Genomic DNA, 19,135 nt, shown 5'->3' with positions numbered 1-19,135 from the left:
CATGCAGGCTTGTAGAGACAGCAATACTACATCCATAGTCGTACAGTACAAATGATAACATTTCTTAAGTAAAGACAACGGCTACTTCATTGTAGGTATTTTAATGATTTATACGACCTCTTCAACCTTGATGGCCTGAGTGTATCGTTATTACGGGTCTTGACATTGTAAATCCTTTGAAACTAGATATTCATTAATTAATACTACTAAGTCTTGAATCTAACTGTGTTCTTATCTGTAGACACTTGATGAAAGAAACAAAGAACAACAAGGACTTCATCGTATTTCGTGACCCTAAGGCCATTACAATATCGATCATCCAACTTCACTGTGGACCAAGTGGCCAGGATAATGCAACAATATTCTAAAATGCACTATTTATTGGGCGCCTATAACACTGGTGGTTATTGGATCTTACTGGTTATTTACCTCAAGTAGAACTTGGTGTGGTACCTCGACTCGTCATGACTATTAGGACAAAAAGGCAAACTTGGAGAGCATGATTGCAGTGTTGTAAAAGGACTCCTCGATGTATTTGTTTTGCCTGACTCAGTTTACATATTTAACTTTTCTAACATTCAAATGATCCCTAATCGATCCCTCTTTATGCAGGGTTTTTGATAAGTAACTTCGAGCTTAACCTGACTACAACGAGAAAAACAGCCGTAGACTGATACGCAAGATCAGGTACACGGTAAGTGCTACCTAATAGATTAGCAAATGCTCTTTGTTACTATTTTTTTCATTTGATCTAACACTAAATTTTCTATTCAGTCGTGCCACCAACAACCACTGGACAATGCCTGTAGATTCTATGTTGTGTGGAACATTCTCCTCACGCTCCGCATGAAGGATCTCAAATCCCTCAATGTAAGTTCAATATGAGATTATTTGTAACTAATTTCAGTAATTAGTTTAATTATATAGTAACATGATATTGGTTACATGTCAAATTATGCTAGGGATTTGATGCTCTTTTTTTGGACAACGGTGTAATCCCGGAGATTCGACGACGGATCGCCGAGTTCATAGTGTCTGAAGTCATCAGCTCACATGGTGAATTTCACTATAGAATCCCTAGTTTGTGACGTCTTGTGTAATATAAGTTGATCAAAACTTTGTAACATTTGTGATTTTGTAATAAATAGATTGGAACTTTGTAACCTTTGTGATTCTGTGATGAAGTGAGTTCTTATATAAATGTGTTTGTTGCTATGAATTTAGATACATTATTGTTGTTTGCAGGGAGAAGACGGTTATCAAATCCTGACTACACTCCAAGATGTAGCCAGGAAGTGGACCAATCTAGTAGGACACCATAAACATAAGTGACAGGTAATATATTTACTTGTTACTTATGTTAAATATAAATGACGAGTAACTTAGTTTACCCATCACTTATGTATTCCTCTTAGTACACAGACATAAGTGACGAGTAACCAAGTTACCTGTCACTTATATCTGCCACCAAAGCACATGGAAGACGTTCAAAGGTGATGGTGCAAGGTTATAATCTATCACTAATAACCTCATTGGTGACAGGTCATTACCCGTCACCAATGACTAGTCATTAGTGACGCGTTCGGGGTGACGTCCATGACGGATATGACCCGTCACTCATATCTATGTTTCACGTAGTAAACTAGTACACTGCTGGGATTCGTCAGGGTCATTTAAATTTACTTGCAGCGTTCTTTTTTTTTTTGAAGAATTAAACAACTGCTTTGTTTTACAGTGTTGCTGAACAAATTTTAGTTTCACGTTGCATAGATTCATTATTAAGAGGTGCATGTTAGAGCATACTATGTGTTTTTTTTTTCACAGAGCATGCATTGGTGCAGTGTGCAATGTGCTCTCATCGAGTACTCTCGTCATCTCTTCGTCATTTGTCGTCATGGAGTCAAGTCTGTTTATATCATTCAGTTCCTAATTTTTCAGCACATTTTCCAAGTGAAAAGCAGGTGAGTGCAGAAATAATCTACCTAGCATTCCGAATTTAGGATCCCGGACGACCTGCTGTCAAAGAGAGGAGATTGATGCAATGAAATGGGAGGATCTAGCTTATCTCCTATTCCAAAAGTTATTTAGGAAATGGACAACACCTCCTCTAGCAAATCGATAGAAAACCGGAGCTGTCAATCTTCCATAGTGCTCGTTAGATTGTTCACGGCTTCTTTTCTAGCGTAGACTTGATCTTTCAGCCAGGCGCGGCTTGTGCTTATATATGTGTTTAGGTATGATAAAAAAAGCACGCTTCCTACCCTACAATCAACTTTTTTTTTCAGTCGACGCCGTTCAGGCAAGGTTTGCTTCTTGGCGGGGGTTTCTCTGGTCCGGTGGCAGGTGAGGCTGACTGTGGTGGCAGGCACAGGGATGAGACGACGGAGGATAGTCGGATGGATGGTGTTGGGGTAGGGCCAAGAAGAGATGGTCTGGGCGGAGCCAGCTTAGCATGGCAGGGGCAACGACTGCGGATTTGGTGGTGTCCGGCTAGAGACGAGTAGGGCGGGGGAGTGAACTACCGACAGGAGGAAGAAGATGAACAGCGTCGAGCAGATGGTTGGAGAAGATAATAGTACACAAATGAGGAGGGACGTAGGATGAAAATTGGATGGTTGACAGTTGTTGTCAGTAAAGATTGAAAAGAAAGAGAAGTAGGCGATGCACTATAGCATCTGCATCTAGCTTACAAAACAAAGGCAACAAAGCCATGCGTGGACAAAGGAAATTGGATCCGTCTCTCCAGAAACTCAAATTTTGTTTTATTCTCATTCACTTTTCTAAGCAGTCAGATTTGAAATCAACCGTTCAGATCATTTTCCTTATCCCCACCCTCCTTTAACCTTACCCCCTTCTCACTCATGATCCCACAGACTCGTACCAGTTGATCCCGATGTAGCCGCCACAAGCGTCGCCTCCCTCTTCCTCGCTAACGTTGTCTCCAGCACCATGAGGCCCGTCGGTGTTCCTCCTCCCTCCTCTCTCCCGACGCGACCCGTTCATCTTTGACTCCGGCGATGTTCGTCCCTGCATCCACCCCCACCTCGTCCGACTCCAGCGGGCACCATCGCCATTGGAGATGCCGCCCTCGACTGCTGCTACTGCTAACCAATGCAAATTGATGCCCCTACTGACCATCTCCACTAGGGATGGCAATCCTACCCGCATGTACCGCGCCTGACGGGCATGGGCAATGGGTACAATGGATCGAGTACCCCTGAAGTAGCAGGTAGGGCATGGGTATTATATGTCGTATATTATAGAATTTTTAATGTGTGAAATCTCTTTGTGGGATGAATCTGGCAGTTGGTCATGCCTCCTTTCCTTGGCTTGGTCCAGGCCCGCGGGCTCCCTATATTTAGAGCAGTCGGCTGCTAGGGTTCACGATAGGGGGCTCGAGATGAGGAAGAGGGGTGCCTGGATCGTGCTTGAGGTGGCAGCAGCGAAACGGCCGGAGCCCAGATCCTTGCACGCTAGTGGGAGACTCGGGGCACGCCTGATTGAGAGGAGAGGGTCCGATCCTCATGCATGTGAGCGAGTGTTAGTGATCTTTATCTTCTCCTCTCCTTCCCCTAGATGAACATAGATTGATACATATTTTCTTTCCCCTCTCTCTTTCTTCTCGGTTTTGCATCGGTGAGTTGGAGCCCGGGGTCTCCTCGTGCTTGGCTATTGCGATTTGGTGCTGGAAGAGAAGGTTGGTGGTGTCCGAAGTTGCACAATCGAGGCTTGCCCACACTTGTTGGTTGCAGTGTGGTGGGGCATTGTATCTCCATCTTCCTCCTGCCTAGTGGCAACGACGGGTGATAGGATTTCTAGGACAGCGACCTTTGAGTCATGCCTTGCCTCTCTTGTTCACTCCTTTCATCAGTTCTCGCTGTGAGTTTAACTCTATTTCACACTGAATAGCATGGTTGTATATTATTGTTGCTTGGTGATGATTACATATATTGAGATTGAACTAGCAAGTTGAGTACAATAAATGAGATCTTGAGTAGCTCTCTATTTTTTGGATGATCTAGGCAGTAACTTTTTTGGCGCTTTGATTCCATTTTGATCGGTTCTACATACTGATTTTGAGGTCTTGTTATCTCTTAGTTCTCTGCCTAGTTGTGTTAAGCTATTGGACATGTGTTGTGGCTATCTATAACTCGAGCTTGATCTGCTTGATTGATTTAAGTAAGAGCAATAGAGCAGTATACAATTTTGTCTCAGTAATTGGGGTTTTGAGCGCTGCTGGTTTGTTGTGCTACTGGACTTGCAAGTGCTTGTTTCCTTTTTTCAGTGCGCATGCACCTACTCAGAAGCCTTATCCAGGAGTAATTTCAGAGAAATTTGCTCATGGTCTTAATCTAGTTATGATCTCATTTGCTAATCCAATCTGTGATATGAATATAGAACAGCTTGGGAGCAGACTTTCATAATTCTGGAGCCAGTTGTTAGAATCCTCCGAGAGCAAATTTTAACATTACACTTTGCTATTTAGTATTGTTCTTTATAAACATAATGAATGATATATTAGTTCATGAACTGGTGCTTCATTCTTGCAATATCATGTATATCCTTTATGTTGTTTTCTGCTCTTGTTATGTTATTTGCGGTATATGGATTTATATGCTCTTATTATTGCACTTTTTACAACATTATAACCCGTCCATTTCGAACCCTAGCTCTTGCATATGACCCTCCACATGCACCCGCCACACCCCAGTCGCACACTCCTCACTCGCCCTCTCTCGGTTGCTCGCTCCAGCCGTCGCTTGCCTTCAGCCCCCTACCAGTCATCGCCCCTAGCCAGCCTCTGCTCAGATCTGTTGCACCCTATGGCCGCATCTGTAGCCGAGCATTGCTTCAAGCTCTTCGCAGCCAACGACGGCGAGCTGCTTCAAGATCTTCGTGGTCACTCGTGGCTTCGGCGAGCTGCTTAAGAACATCGGTGTTGCCGTCCTCCGCGTGCACCTCTCCATCGCGAAGTCGTCAACCTCGGGGTCGACATGTACTACTCCTCTGCTGCTATCGCTCACAGCGTCTCATCCTCGAACTCCATCCTCAATGCCCCTGATGTCCGCAGCAGCAGTGTCTGTGGCACTAATACTGACATCTCCATATTTTCCAACAAGTACCCGTTGAGGCCAACTGCTTCCCCAATAGTCTGTCGCACTCCCACACATGCCAATTGGATCTACCGGGAGTGGAACTTGACATGCTTTGACTAATTTCTAGTACTGGATTAAAGATTTCTTGGTTCTTACTTATGAGTGTCAGATTAATTTTAGTTTGTATCTAGGCTTGATGGGTGCTTCTCTTGGTTGGTTCATGTTCACTATTTTTTCTACCAAGTTGATCTGTTGAACAAAGAAACTAGCAATAGCATGGCCATAAGCTCATAATATTTCTATTAAATTGTTAGGCATACATAAACTACCTTGCATTAGTGGTTATTGAAATTGTAGAGCAACCATGCAATTGGATAACTGGTAGATTTGTCTAGTTTATAAGATTAAACCAGATGAAATTTTGCCTAACCGTGGGTGACCCGTGGGTTTTCGTGTACCTGGCGGGCACGAACACGGGTACAAAATTCTACCCGTCAGCCTTCGCGGGCATGGGTCGGGTACGAACCAAGCTTGGCTTTTCGGGATCAAAGGCTAATGCTATGAAGAAAAAGAATATGCTCAAGATTTTCTGCTACGTCTGCAGTAGGTTGGATCACATGGCCATCAGATGCCACGATTGTAAGGGCAAGGGCCGACACCTTAACAGTAAAAGGCAGCCCAAGCCCAAGTGCATGTGGCGGTTGCAACGGCCGATGATACCGGCAAAGGCGACTCCACTAGTGGGTATGTATCTGAGGTCTTTATGAAAAATTCACCAGTAAGTTGGTGGATTGATGCAGGTGCTACAAGACATCTTTGTGCTGATTAGATGTGGTTTACTTCTCTCCAGGGTGCAGATGGTGGATGCGTTCTTATGGGGAATGGGGTTTCGGCAGCAGTACGTGGAGTAGGATAAGTGAGCATGAAGCTAACTTCTGGCAAGACTCTTGTCTTTAAGGACGTACAGTTTGTACCTGCCATGATCCATAATCTACTTAGCGGGTTAATGATGTGCCGACAAGGAATAAAGTTAGCCTTCGAGTCAAATAAAGTAGTGTTGACCAGGTGTGGGTTGTTTGTAGGAAAGGGCTATCATTGCGGAGGCATGTTCCGCATTTCTATTCTTGATAGTTCTGCAAATATTTTTTTATTCTTCATATTCTAATAAGAACATTGATATTTGGCATTCACATATTTGTCATGTTAATAATGAAGCAATTATGCGTTTGAGAAAGATAGATCTTATTCCCTCATATAATTATGACAAGAGCCATAAGTGTGAGGTGTGTGTGCAAGCTAAGCAGCCTTGCAAACCATTTCATTTGGTCGAGGGGGGAAGCACGTCACCACTTGATCTGATCCATTCTGACTTGTGTGAGATAAATAGAATTTTAACTAAGGGTGGCAAAAGATACTCCTTTACTCTTACAGATGATGCTACTAGGTTTTGCTATATCTACTTGCTTAGAACAAAAGATATAGCGTTAGAATACTTTAAGATCTGTAAGGCAGAAATGGAAAACCAGCTGATGAAGACAATAAATAGACTGAGGTCTGACAGAGGTGGAGAATATATTCCCAAGGATTTCTCCGAGTTCTGTGAGAAAAGTGGTATAATCTATGAGTTTACGCCACCATACTCACCACAGGTCAACGGGGTAACCGAGAGAAAGAATCGAACAATTTGTGACTTGGTTAATACCTTGTTACAAAGTTCTGGTATGGCTAACTCATGGTGGGGTGAGGCTGTTCTCATAGTTAACTATGTCTTGAAAAGGGTCGCTCCTCGGAATCGCGAGGCAACCCCCTATGAAGGATGGAAGAGAAGAAAATCAAATCTATTCTTTGTTCGCACCTAGGGTTGTTTAGCAAAAGCTCATGTTCCACTGCCAAAGAAAAGAAAATTAGAACCAAAGACTGTCAACTGTGTCTTTCTAGGGCATGCACAATAAAGTACTATCTATAGATTCCTAGCGGTCCATTCTAAGGTCTCAGACATTACCATCAACTCGATAATGGAGTCTCGGGATGCGACTTTCTTTGAGAACATCTTTCCTATGCGAGAAAAGGAAGTAGTTACCAATGATCTTTTAGTTGATGACCATATTTCTCGGAGTGTTAGCGACACAATTATTGAATTGAAACTTAGGAGGAGGAAGAGGCAAAGAACTGAAAAATCACTAGGAGATGACAATATCACCTTTATCGTGGATGATAAACCACAAAACCTTTCAGAGACATACGCTTCTCTAGAAGCGGAGTACTGGAAGGAAGCAGTTCATAGTGAGATGGATTCGATTATCACTAACGGAACTTGGGAGTTAGCAGACCTCCTAGTTGGTTGCAAGCCAGTCGACTGCAAATGGATCTTCAAGAGAATGCGTAGACCGATGGTACTATAAAAAGTACAAGGCTAGACTAGTGGCTAAGGGTTTTATGCAAAAGAAAGGAGAAGACTATTTTGGCACGTATTCTACCGTTGCCAGGTTGTCCACTATCCGCGTGCTTTTAGCACTATCTACTTCTCATAATCTCCTCGTGCATCAGATGGATGTGAAGACTGCTTTCCTCAATGGAGAGTTGGATGAGAAGATTTATATGTAGCAGCCAGATGGATTCGTGGTAACAAGACAGGAGGTTAAAATATGTAGGCTAATCAAATCATTGTATGGTCTCAAATAGACCCCTAAGCAGTGGCATGAAAAGTTCAATATACACTGACTTCATTCGGTTTTTATGGCAATGAAGCTGATAAATGTGCGTATTATCGCTATGATGGGGGACGAGGAGTAATTCTATGTCTGTACGTAGATGACATATTATTGTTTGGGACAGACCTGAAAATGATTAACCGAATCAAGTATTTTATATCTCAAAACTTCGATATAAAGGATCTGGGAGAGGTTGATGTAATTCTAAATATCAAGCTGTTGGATGTCGAGAATGGGATAACTCTAAGTCAATCTCATTATGTGGACAAGGTGCTTACATATTTTGGAATGATAGATTGTAAGCATATAGCCACACCCTATGATCCAAATGCTATGCTAAAGAAAAATGTAAGTCATGGTAAATACCAGTTAAAATATTCACAGGTGATAGGTTTCCTCATGTACTTGGCCATTGCAACTAGGTATGACATCTCATATATAGTATGCAGGTTGAGTCGTTATACGTCCAACTCAGGAGATGATTATTGGATAGCACTGAAGAGAATTCTCAAGTGGCTAAATGGGACAAAGAACCTAGCGATTCATTATTCTGGCTATCCTCGATGCCACTGATGTCCGCGGTGGCAGTGTTTGTGGCACTAGCACTGACATCTCCATCTTTGCCAACAAGTACCCGCTGAGGCCAATTGCTTCCCTCAACAATCTATCGCACTCTCACACATGCCAATTGGATCTACCGGGAGTGGAACTTGATATGATTTGACTAATTTCTAGTACTGGATTAAAGATTTCTTGGTTCTTGCTGATGAGTGTTAGATTAATTTTAGTTTGTATCCAGGCTTGGTTGGTGCTTCTCTTGGTTGGTTGATGTTCAAAAAACTATTTTTTCTACCAAGTTGGTCTGTTGAACAAAGAAACTAGCAATAGTATGGCCATAAACTCATAAGACTTCTGTTAAATTGTTAGGCATACAGAAACTACCTTGCATTAGTGGTTATTGAAATTGTAGAGTAACCATGCAATTAGATAACTGATAGATTTTGTCTAATTTATAAGATTAAACTAGATGAAATTTTGCCTAACCGTGGGCGACCCGCGGGTTTTTAGTACCCGACGAGCACAAGCACGAGTACTACCCGCCAGCCTTCGTGGGCACATATCAGGTATGGATCTGTTTCACCCGTACCCGATCCAACCCATTGACATCCTTAATCTCCATCCACCAGTTGTCCTCTGCTGCTGAGGTGGGCAACGCCCCGGCATCCTTGCCATCCCGCCCACCGTCCACCACCACCGCTGGCCAGTCGGCAAACCTCCCTAGCGATCCATCTAGAACCATCGGGACCGATAATTCCCACCCCAAACCCTAACCCTTAATTCATGTGAAATTTAGTTCAATCTTATTTGATTTGAGACATTTGCAACATCTCAGTCGACTGAGATGTAACAAATCTGAAAGAAATTACCACAAGCATTCAGGGCGAAAGATTGCAAGGTGGAGATGTAGAAGTACAGCGAAGTTTTGGTCTACTCCAGGTTCGAATGTGATGGCTGTCTTTGGAAGGCAAGAAAATATTAAGGTTGCAAAGCTGCTTCGCCGTGAAAAGAAGTAGATCCATTTCAACTTGAAAAGGAAAGGAAAACAGCTGTAAACGAAGCACATTTTTGAACTGGCCCACGAGCCCATGACCCGAGATTTTCTTTCTGGCCCAAGACCCAAAGCCCAACTACTTTTAATCTCTCTGGTCCGACCTGTCGCAGTGTGTACTCTCCGATGCGGAGCACCCGGCCTTCCTGGTGGCTCGCCGCCGTGGCCGCCGCCAAACCATCCAGCTTCCGCCGCGCACACGCCGTCCTCCTCACCTCCGGCCACCTCTCCTCCCGCTTCTCCGTCAACTCCCTCCTGCGCGCGGCGCCCTTCCCCTCCTCGTGCGCCCTTCTCCTCCGCCTCCTGCTCCTCCACCGCCCCCTACCAGACCACATCTCCCTCTCCTTTTCCCTCCACACCTGCACCCGCGTCCCTAACCACCTGCTCACCAGCCTTCCTCCACGCCCTCGCGATTAGGTTCGGCCACTCCCGCGACGTCTACGTTGTCAACGCCGCCGTCTCCTCCTACTTCACCGCCTCCGGCGTCGCCTCCGCTGATCGGCTCTTCGCGGAGATCTCCAATGATGTCGCCGACGTTGTCACCTGGACCACAATGATCACTGGGCACGCCAACGCCGGCAATCTGGAGCGGACGAGGTGGTTCTTCGACGCAATGCCCGAGAGGAACGTTGTTTCATGGAACGCGATGCTGAGCGCGTACGCCAGCGCCGGGATGCTTTCCGAGGCGCGGAAGCTGTTCGACAGAATGCCAGACAGGAACGCCGCCACCTGGAGCTCTATGGTCACTGGACTCGTGCAGTCCGGGCACTGTGAGGAGGCGTTGAGGATGTTCAGTGACATGGTCGGTCGCGGTGCCATGCCGAACGAGGCCGCGCTGGTGAGCACCGTCTCTGCGTCCGCGCAGCAGCGCTCCGTGGAGCACGGCGCATGGGTGCACGCGTGCGCCCAGCAGGAGCTGCACGTGGCGATGAGCGTTGTCCTCGCGACAGCGATAATTGACATGTATGGAAAATGTGGGATTATCCGCAATGCCATCAAGGTGTTTGCTGCAATGCCAGTGAGAAACATTTACACGTGGAACTCGATGATTGCTGGGCTCGCCATGAACGGCAGCGAGAGGCAGGCCTTTTCGCTGTTCTGGAAGATGCAATTCGCCTGTGTTCGACCATATGACATAACTTTTACTGGGTTACTGAGCGCTTGCAGACACTCTGGTCTCGTCGATGAGGGCCGCTGGTTGTTTGACATTATGGTCAAGGACTTTGGGATCCAACCAGACCCGGAGCATTATGGTCTTATGGTCGATTTGCTTGGCCGTGCTGGTCGTGTCAGGGAGGCAGTGTATTTCGTCAAGAGCATGCCTGTGGAACCGCACCCAGGCTTATGGGGTGCACTAGCTAGTGCCTGCAAGATTCATGGAGAGGTGGAGCTTGGTGAGGAGGTTGCCAAGAAGCTTATTGAACTGGAGCCCGGGTATGGTAGCCGGTACATCCTCCTGTCAAACTTATATGGCAGTGCGAATAGATGGGACGACATGGCCACGGTGCGCAGGCTCCTCAAGAAACGCAAGGTCCCAAAGGGCACTGGCAATGCTGTGGTTGGAAATGACATCCAATACGTGGAATGAGTGAATTTAATTTCAGTAAGGATTTAGGACTACTTTACACTGATAACTAAGGGCATTGAGACTTTGCAGTTGTTGACAGGTTGGGTCGAGGGGCAACATGATATCGATGAGACTGGCTGATTGGGGCTAAATGAGTTCTCCCGAAGGAGAAATGTTTGATTGATATGTCAACATGTGCTTAATTGACCGCACTTGAACTGCCTTGAGTAATTGCACATACAGGAAGCGGAACTGCAAAAAACTGGCAAGAAGTGCAAGTGGGTGCTTGAATACTGACTAAAAGGGGCAGGAACTGTGAGCATTGAGACTAACGATTGTGTAATATGAACAGTTCACCAGTGATTCAGATTCATGCAAGGATTTTTCCACTAGTTTCTTGACCTCATTTTTGTTGCATATTGAGATCAAAAGTGCAGTGGATGAGATCAATCCAACCCACTCAAGTGGATATTGTGAAATGTGTCTCTCATGCTTAATTTCAAAAATTGCTTATACGGTTTATCTTTGATAGCTTCTTCCATTACATGTATTTATGAAAAATTATGACCTTTTCTAGTTTTTTTGTGTTTACTTATAGTATATCCTGCAGAAAAATTCACACTTTCGTTATGCTTGTCTGGTAACTTTTAACATGCTGTATTACAAGCTAATGCCTGTGCATTTTCATTTATCAGTTTTTGAGCTTATATTGCATATAATATTACTGTACTTATATGTATCTGAGCACCAAATAATTTATTTGATTTTATTGGTGTCCGGAGAGAGAAATATCTATTTGCATTCTGAAGTCAAAGTTTAACCTGAACGATGAATTGTAAGAAAATAATTCCTGAACCAGCCAAGCAGGCCAACAGAACAAATAATGTCTCATCCTTGGTATTGGGATGTCCGGAACTCTGTACTTGAAGTTGCCGGAGTTGATCTGTCATTTAGACTATCCTATACTTGCACAGTTCGATGTATAAGTTGGTGATAGCAACCTAAATTGTGGTGCAATCATGGAATCACTATCCTGATATTTCTCCTTCTCTGGGACAAGTGTTGGTCGCGAAAATTGTGGTGAATTTCCTAACCTTTTGGTTTTATCTGGTAAACAAACATCTCATGGTAACACTTTCAACTGCATATATTCAGATTTTGGTGTCGTCTAAGGTGTAAACCGACAGCGTCTCAATTATTTGATTCATTGATGTGGAATCCTTTGTAGATTCAAATGCCATATCAGGTAAAATATTTATTTGCTTAACACAGACGAAGGGAACTCGTAATCTGTATTGGCAGCCATATGTCTGTTGCCAAATTGGTGGCAAAGTTTTTGCAAGGCTTGGGAGGCAAATTTGGTTAAAGTAGTAGGCTAGTCATTTTTGTACTCACTTTTGGACCCTTTTCTCTCAATAAACCAAATAGCGCCTCCCCATTGTGGTACCCTAGTAGGCTTTTGGCACGTTCAGCCCTGAACAATTTTCTGCAGCCGATCGCATGTCTTCATTGGACCATGACACTTCGAGTTGAGTTTCGGCCCTTCTGGGGAGATTTTGGGATCAGTCCAGGAGGATAGACGGATTAGATTTTTTATTTTTATTTTTTTTCTTTAAAAAATTAAATAAATAGATTTTTCATAGCAAGAATTGTAAAAGTATGCGTCGACCACCCACTGATAAGGCTGCAGCCCTCTCAGAAGACGTTAAGGATTACTAACCACCTCCTAAGATGATGGGTGGCCTAACCGCCCCTGAGAGAACGGTTAGACCTCTTGCCACTCTTACAGGGATGGTAAGGACGTAGCCCCGCGCCCCTCCTCTTCCCTTCTCTATAAAAGGGTGAAAAATGAGAATTTTCTCATTTTAATCTGAAAAAGGAGAAAACTCTGAAGAAGTGAGGAGAGGGGAAGAGAGCAGAGGAGAGGAAGAGAGCGCGGCGAAACCCTGTTGTTTTTTATCGACGGATTTGAAGAACACTTTTCGGTAATTTCTTTTGTACTTATATTATTGTCAATAAGTAAAGTAGCACTGTATGACATAGGGTTTAGACATGTATGACCTACGATTTAAAATTTAGAAAATGCTGTATTTAGTATAATATTGTCAATATTAATTACGACATGATAGGATAGTAATTAAATACATAGTGGTATTTGTAGTATGGTAGTTTCGAATATGTAGATTGTACAGAGTAATAATTATAGGTTAGTTTGGTTAGGGTAGCATTGTGTGACATAGGGTTTAGCACTGTATGATCTAGGGTTTAGCGGTATGATCTAGTGTTTAGGGTTTAGAATATATTGTATTTAGTAGAATATTGTCAATATTAATTACGATATGGTAGGATAGTCATTAAATACATAGTAATATTTTTTTTCTATGGTAGTTTCGAATATGTAGACTCTACAGAGTAATAATTGTAGGTTAGTTTGGTTATGGTAGTACTGTATGATATAGGGTTTAGCATTGTATGACCTAGGGTTTAGCGGTATAACTTAGGGTTTAAGGTTTAGAAAATGCTAGTATATTGTCAATGCTAATTCCGACATGGTAGGATAGCTATTAAATACATAGTAGTATTTTTAGTTAGTAGTTTCGAATATGTAGATTGTACAGAGTAATAATTGTAGGTTAGTTTGGTTAGGGGTATTATTGAAGAACCTATTGTTAGGTATTAATCGGTGTCGGTAATTTTTTTAGTTTCGATACTCAGAAATATAGTTTATCAGTCTTAACATTGGTTATATTTTTGAATATTTCCAGGGATGGTAGATAAATTAATTTTTCAGGTATATTATGATGAGGGTGAAATTAGTTATGGTCATAACGGTATAGATTTGTCTGGGTTTCGTCATGTCATGAAGGGTCTTAGTAAAGCCAATGAGAGGACCATTGCGGGTGTGTGCAAGTGGCTGATGTGGTTTTTTTAACTGGATCCGCAGTAACATGATCTTAAGCTGAAAGCTGTCCTCAGCCGTGTTAGTCAGGGATACTTTAGCGAGCTTGTCCCGATCGAAGCCATATCTACTTGGAGGTTGTATGTAGATATATCATGTGAATGTGGGTTGTCTCTGATTTTGTTAGCTGAGGCGTAACAGAAAGATCAAACACAGGTAAACTCTGCGAAAGCAGTAGCAGGACCAAGTGAGGCAGTGGAAGATAAGTCAAACCCGGTAAATATTGGGACCAGGGCAGATGTTGGGGATATTCCTGAGATGCAACCGATGGGTGTAGCCGATGAGGGGAGCACATCCCTAGCATAATTGAAGAGTTGGAGTTGGAGGATCAAGACCTGGAGGAAGCCGTTGCCAATGAGGATTCATCTGAAGAGGAGGGTAATGCTCCAGTGCCTACAGAGTGGAGGGATCATAAATTTTTAAAGCTGGTTGTTATTGAGGCTGATCAGACACCGTGGGAGTATTATGAGAACGAGGTGTCTCATGGTGCTATGTACCCTACAAAGGAGGTTGTTATTGATGCAGTTAAATTCTGGTCTCTGTCTCTTCAGAGGCAGTTCAAGGTTGTTAAATCCAATAAAAGGGAGTACGATGTGAAGTGTTTGGTGCCTCAATGTCCTTGGCGGGTGCACGCATTCAGGGGGAAATGGGTAGATTACTGGCAGTGCTCAATAGTCAGGGAATATAATTATCATATTGACTAAATAAAGTTCGCCCATCGGAGCTCGTCATCTGCTTTTATTGCTAATGTTATGTATGAGGAGATTGTGGACAACCTGAAATATGAGTCAGGATCAATAATCCATGCTACTGAGCAAAGGTTCCAGTATACAATAAACTATGCGAAGGCATGGAGGGCGAAACAGAAGGTTATTGAGATGTGGTTCGGAACATATGAATATTCATATCACAATCTACATCGTCAATGAGCCACAATATGTGGAAGGAACCCAGGCAGTTACTATGATATCAAGCATTACCCCTCGACTGATGTGGAGTACAGCGGGAAACGAGTATTGTAGCGTGTTTTGTTTGCATTCGCTGCAACCATCAAAGCATTTCGGTACTATCGACCCATCATTTACCTGGACGGGACATTCCTGACTGGGAAGTACAAATGACAGATATTGTCTGCAATTGGGGTCGACGGTAACAACCAAGTCCTGCCACTGGGGTTTGCCTTCATGGAGAGTGGGAACGGGGACAGCTGGTATTGGTTCCTTGAGCGGGTGAAGCATACTATTGTTCTGGACCGGCCAGATGTGTGTCTGATTCATGATAGACATGCAGGGTTGTTGCAGGCTTTGCTGGATATGCAATATGGGAGTGTTCGACGGGGTGTTGCAGCAAAGTGGCCCGACTTGAAGAGCAGGTGGTGCATGCGCTATATGGGTGTGAACTTCTACAGACAGTTTAAAAACAAAGAGTTGATGAAGCTTTTCAAAAAATTATGCAGTCAAAACCAGCAACGGAAGTTCAATGCCCTATGGGCAAGACTGGATGAACTAACTCTGAAATAGACAGTTGAGGTTGCAGCCACAGGTGATGAACCGATAGCACTTGAACCTCTCCCAACAGATACTCCTCAGATAGTATGGCGGTCAGGGTCAGCTATTAGGAGCTTTTCACAGTGGATACGTAATGAGCCAAATGAAAAATGAGCTTTGCTGTACGACAGTGGTGAGGCAAGGTATGGAATAATGACAACAAATTTTGCTAAGGTTTATAACTGGGTCAGACGAGGAATGAGATCCCTCCCACTCGTTGAAATTGTAGAAGGTATTTTGCATGGGACTTGTAAATACTTTATTGATCGTTACGCAGCTGCTTCCAAGGTAATGGAAGATAATTGTATGCTTTATAGATGGATGCTATGTGAGTATATGGAGAAGGCCACAAAGAAGGCATACATGCATCACGCTAATCAAGAGGGGACTGCGGAGCACAAGTTCACTGTCCTGTGCTGGGATAAGGGTCGTAGGGGTGGAAGACGTGAGCGGCATGTGCAAGAGTGCGTGCTTAGGTGTGGGACATGCATTTGTACTTGCCAGAAGCCACAATTACTTCATAAATCTTGTACACATGTCATAGCTGCGTGTACGGAGCACAATATGCTTCCCAAGCAATATGTTTCAAAGTATTTCATGAAGGATCACATACTAAACACATGGAATCATAGGCTGTATGGTTACGGTATTGTTGATACTTTTACAAGTAATCCAGGCCCTTCATGAATCTATGTGCCTGATTTGGAAAAGATGAAGAACGCACCGGGTCGTCGACAAACTCGCCGGATTCGCAACGATATGGATGAATCCGAGGTGGGTCCAAAGGTCAAGCGATGCAGCCAGTGCAATGAAATAGGTCACACGTATAAGTATTGTCCTAAAAATGCACCTGTTGTGTAGGTGAGTATTGCAGCGTGTTCTAGTGTGATTGTATTTAGCGTACCTTGCTGTTATATTTGTACTTTGCTCTCTAGCATTTTAACCTTACATTTGTAAGTACATGTCGCAATATATTCATGTTACATATAGTTGCAATATAAATTTCCATTCAATATATATTGTTCTTGTCTACATGTTGCAATATATTAATATACATGTGGTTTTAATGTAGATATGGCGCACCCTCCGACCCCCGAATTTCTCGACCCTGCAGTGGACAAGAGGCATCGCAGCTTCTTATCCGCCGTGCACCAGACGAAGTTAGGAGTATTCCGACCACGTGGCCCTGGAGAGCTACTTACGGTCGACGATTGGTGGAAGCACAGGTAAGTCGATACTTTTATGCGCATGTGCCGATTCATTTATGTATTGCATCCCCCAGTTTATTTATATTCGCAATGGTGCAGGTTGGTAGCAGCGGGACTCCTACCGCTTTGTCGTTTGGCGGAGGCCCGATCGATAGAGAATCCTGAGGCAGCGACACGTCGATTCTATTTTGACCGCTCGCTGATAGCAGCTCTGGTTGACCGATGGAGGCCTGAGTGAAGCGCCCCGGGTTATCCCCGGTGCTTAAAACCGTTATTATACTAGTCCCTGGATCAGTCACTGATAAATAAGAGTCTTACAATAGGTATTATCAATACCATACAACACGAGTGACGGTGAGCATAATCCACCATCCTAATAACATATACAGCACTAAGCTCAAGTGCATTATTAAAAGGGTCAACGACAACAGAGTACACAGCAGAGACAGCATGATGAACACGCCACTCCACAGGCAACTCGGGTGCGGATGCGACCAAGCCTACTCGTCTGCCTCGGTGAAGCCTGGGTCGTCCTCTGAAAGCACAAGCAAGGGTGAGTACAAGAGTACTCAACAAGTCTCAACCCTTGCCCTACGACAGGGGTACGAATACATGCAAAAGAGGATAACAAGGATACGTTGTAAGGTTGAATTTTGCAGAAAACTAAGTTGTACACATGCATGGTTCAATTTATGTAAAGCGGTTTATGAAAATGATATCGGTAATAAAATATGGGTGTCCAAATTTTATTGTTGGTGGACACCCCGTCCATGGCAACCCACGGCACAGCCGGACCTATATTCCAAAACAGGGCACACCTTGCCCACTCACTCACAAGGAGAGCACACGCAACCCATGCTAGTTGCTGCGACTAAACCATAGTTCGTCCATGACCATGGACATAGCAATTCGAATAGTTTTACCTCTGCAGAGTTGTACACTTTACCCACAAGCTGAGTTCGATAACATTCCACCGTCATAGAAACGCGACTCATCAAAGCTATTACCCACCACAGCATCATCACACTAACCGCCTACAAGAGCTAACTAGGGGTTCGTGACCTTTAGCTAGGCCTCCAACTGAGTCTCCAAGCCTGCACCGCCTACACCTGCTCCATGGTTCCCCGCTGCACGCCTGCCTCCAGACGATAGTAGACTAGCTAGAGGGATTTAGACAGAGTCTTTCCCATACAAGGTTGAGTGGTTGTACTGTATAGACTAGGTAGGATGTCACATCAACTCGGTCCTTAAATGATCCAAGGCAAGCATCTCCACATGGAGTCTGCCACAAGGACAGCACTCCTCCCGAAGCCTGTCACACCGACAGCACTCCGACTCCCTAGGCATTCCCGAAGGAACCCTGATTTGCCCCGGCTCTAACCCCAACTCAGGATTCATTATTCTCATCCAACGCGGTCTTACCCAACCATTACCCACACAACACCAACACCTAGTTTTACACCTTTGAAAAAGCTAGATATGGTTACACATGAAGTAATAGCAAAGATTATTATTCCTAAGCATACTAGTACAAGGTAATCGCCTAGTCATAAGTAAATTAGCTATGGCGAAATCCTATGATTACCAAGATCAAGCACACAGGATAGACACAAATGGCCGGCTAAGCTACATTAGGTTATATCTAGATCAACAGTTTAAAATATACCAACTAGTAATACTACATGCATTATATCGGAGTAAAACGGTTGTTACGGGTGGTGTTGATAAAACTGGGTTCAATATGGTCAAAGGGAAATGGACTGAGACTTGCCTTCGTTGAAATCCTCAAGGGGGTCTTGCTCAAACTCCTGTGTTCCAGGCACCTGCTCCTCCTCCTCAACGAACTCTCTGGCTTCTAGACACGACAATCAATAGAGCAATACACTAATAAATACAAATAAAATATAATTAAATTTAGAATAATTATGAAAATAATATGAAAAGGTAGAGCTTGAATTTAGAAGAATATTGGTGGAGGAATCGTCGAAATCGGAGTTGAAACGGGGGATTTATGGGCTTCGGAAGTTTGCCGGGAATTTAATTTGGGGGAAAAAAGGGAGAATATTCCCAGAATATTCCTCAAAAATTCCAATTTTTGGAAATTAGGAAAGTCTACTATGCTTTAGCGGGCTCGTATTGTGCTTGGGCTCAGTTAATGGGCCAGCCTTTGGGCCAAATCAACCCATGTCGGCTCGACGGGGAAACTAACGGCCAGGCTAACGGTCGTTAGCCAGCAGGGCCCGCCTATCGGATTAAGAGAGAGAGAGGGGTGACGGGAGGGAACGGCGGGGAGACGGCACCGTGGCTAGTTCAGTCGGCCGACTTGGAGACGGCAGCGCGGAAGGCCCGCGGCAGTGGCTCACCGGAAGACTCATCGGAGTTGGCTTCCCGGCGTCGGTTTGGAACGGGAAATGGCTCTGGCTGATCCTTGCGATACG

The 19,135-nt window shown here is 44.0% G+C and overlaps 1 pseudogene; it reads left to right on the top strand.

The window, feature by feature from the left end:
* The first annotated feature begins 9,536 nt into the window (after positions 1 to 9,536).
* On the top strand, positions 9,537 to 11,522 carry LOC133921737 (pentatricopeptide repeat-containing protein At5g15300-like; annotated as a pseudogene).
* The last annotated feature ends 7,613 nt before the right edge of the window (positions 11,523 to 19,135 follow it).

The sequence above is a fragment of the Phragmites australis genome, chromosome 6 (genome assembly GCF_958298935.1).
Source record: "Phragmites australis chromosome 6, lpPhrAust1.1, whole genome shotgun sequence".
Classification (NCBI taxonomy): Eukaryota; Viridiplantae; Streptophyta; class Magnoliopsida; order Poales; family Poaceae; genus Phragmites; species Phragmites australis.
Note: the sequence above shows the minus strand (reverse complement) of the source record. Positions and strands in the feature narration are given on the sequence as shown.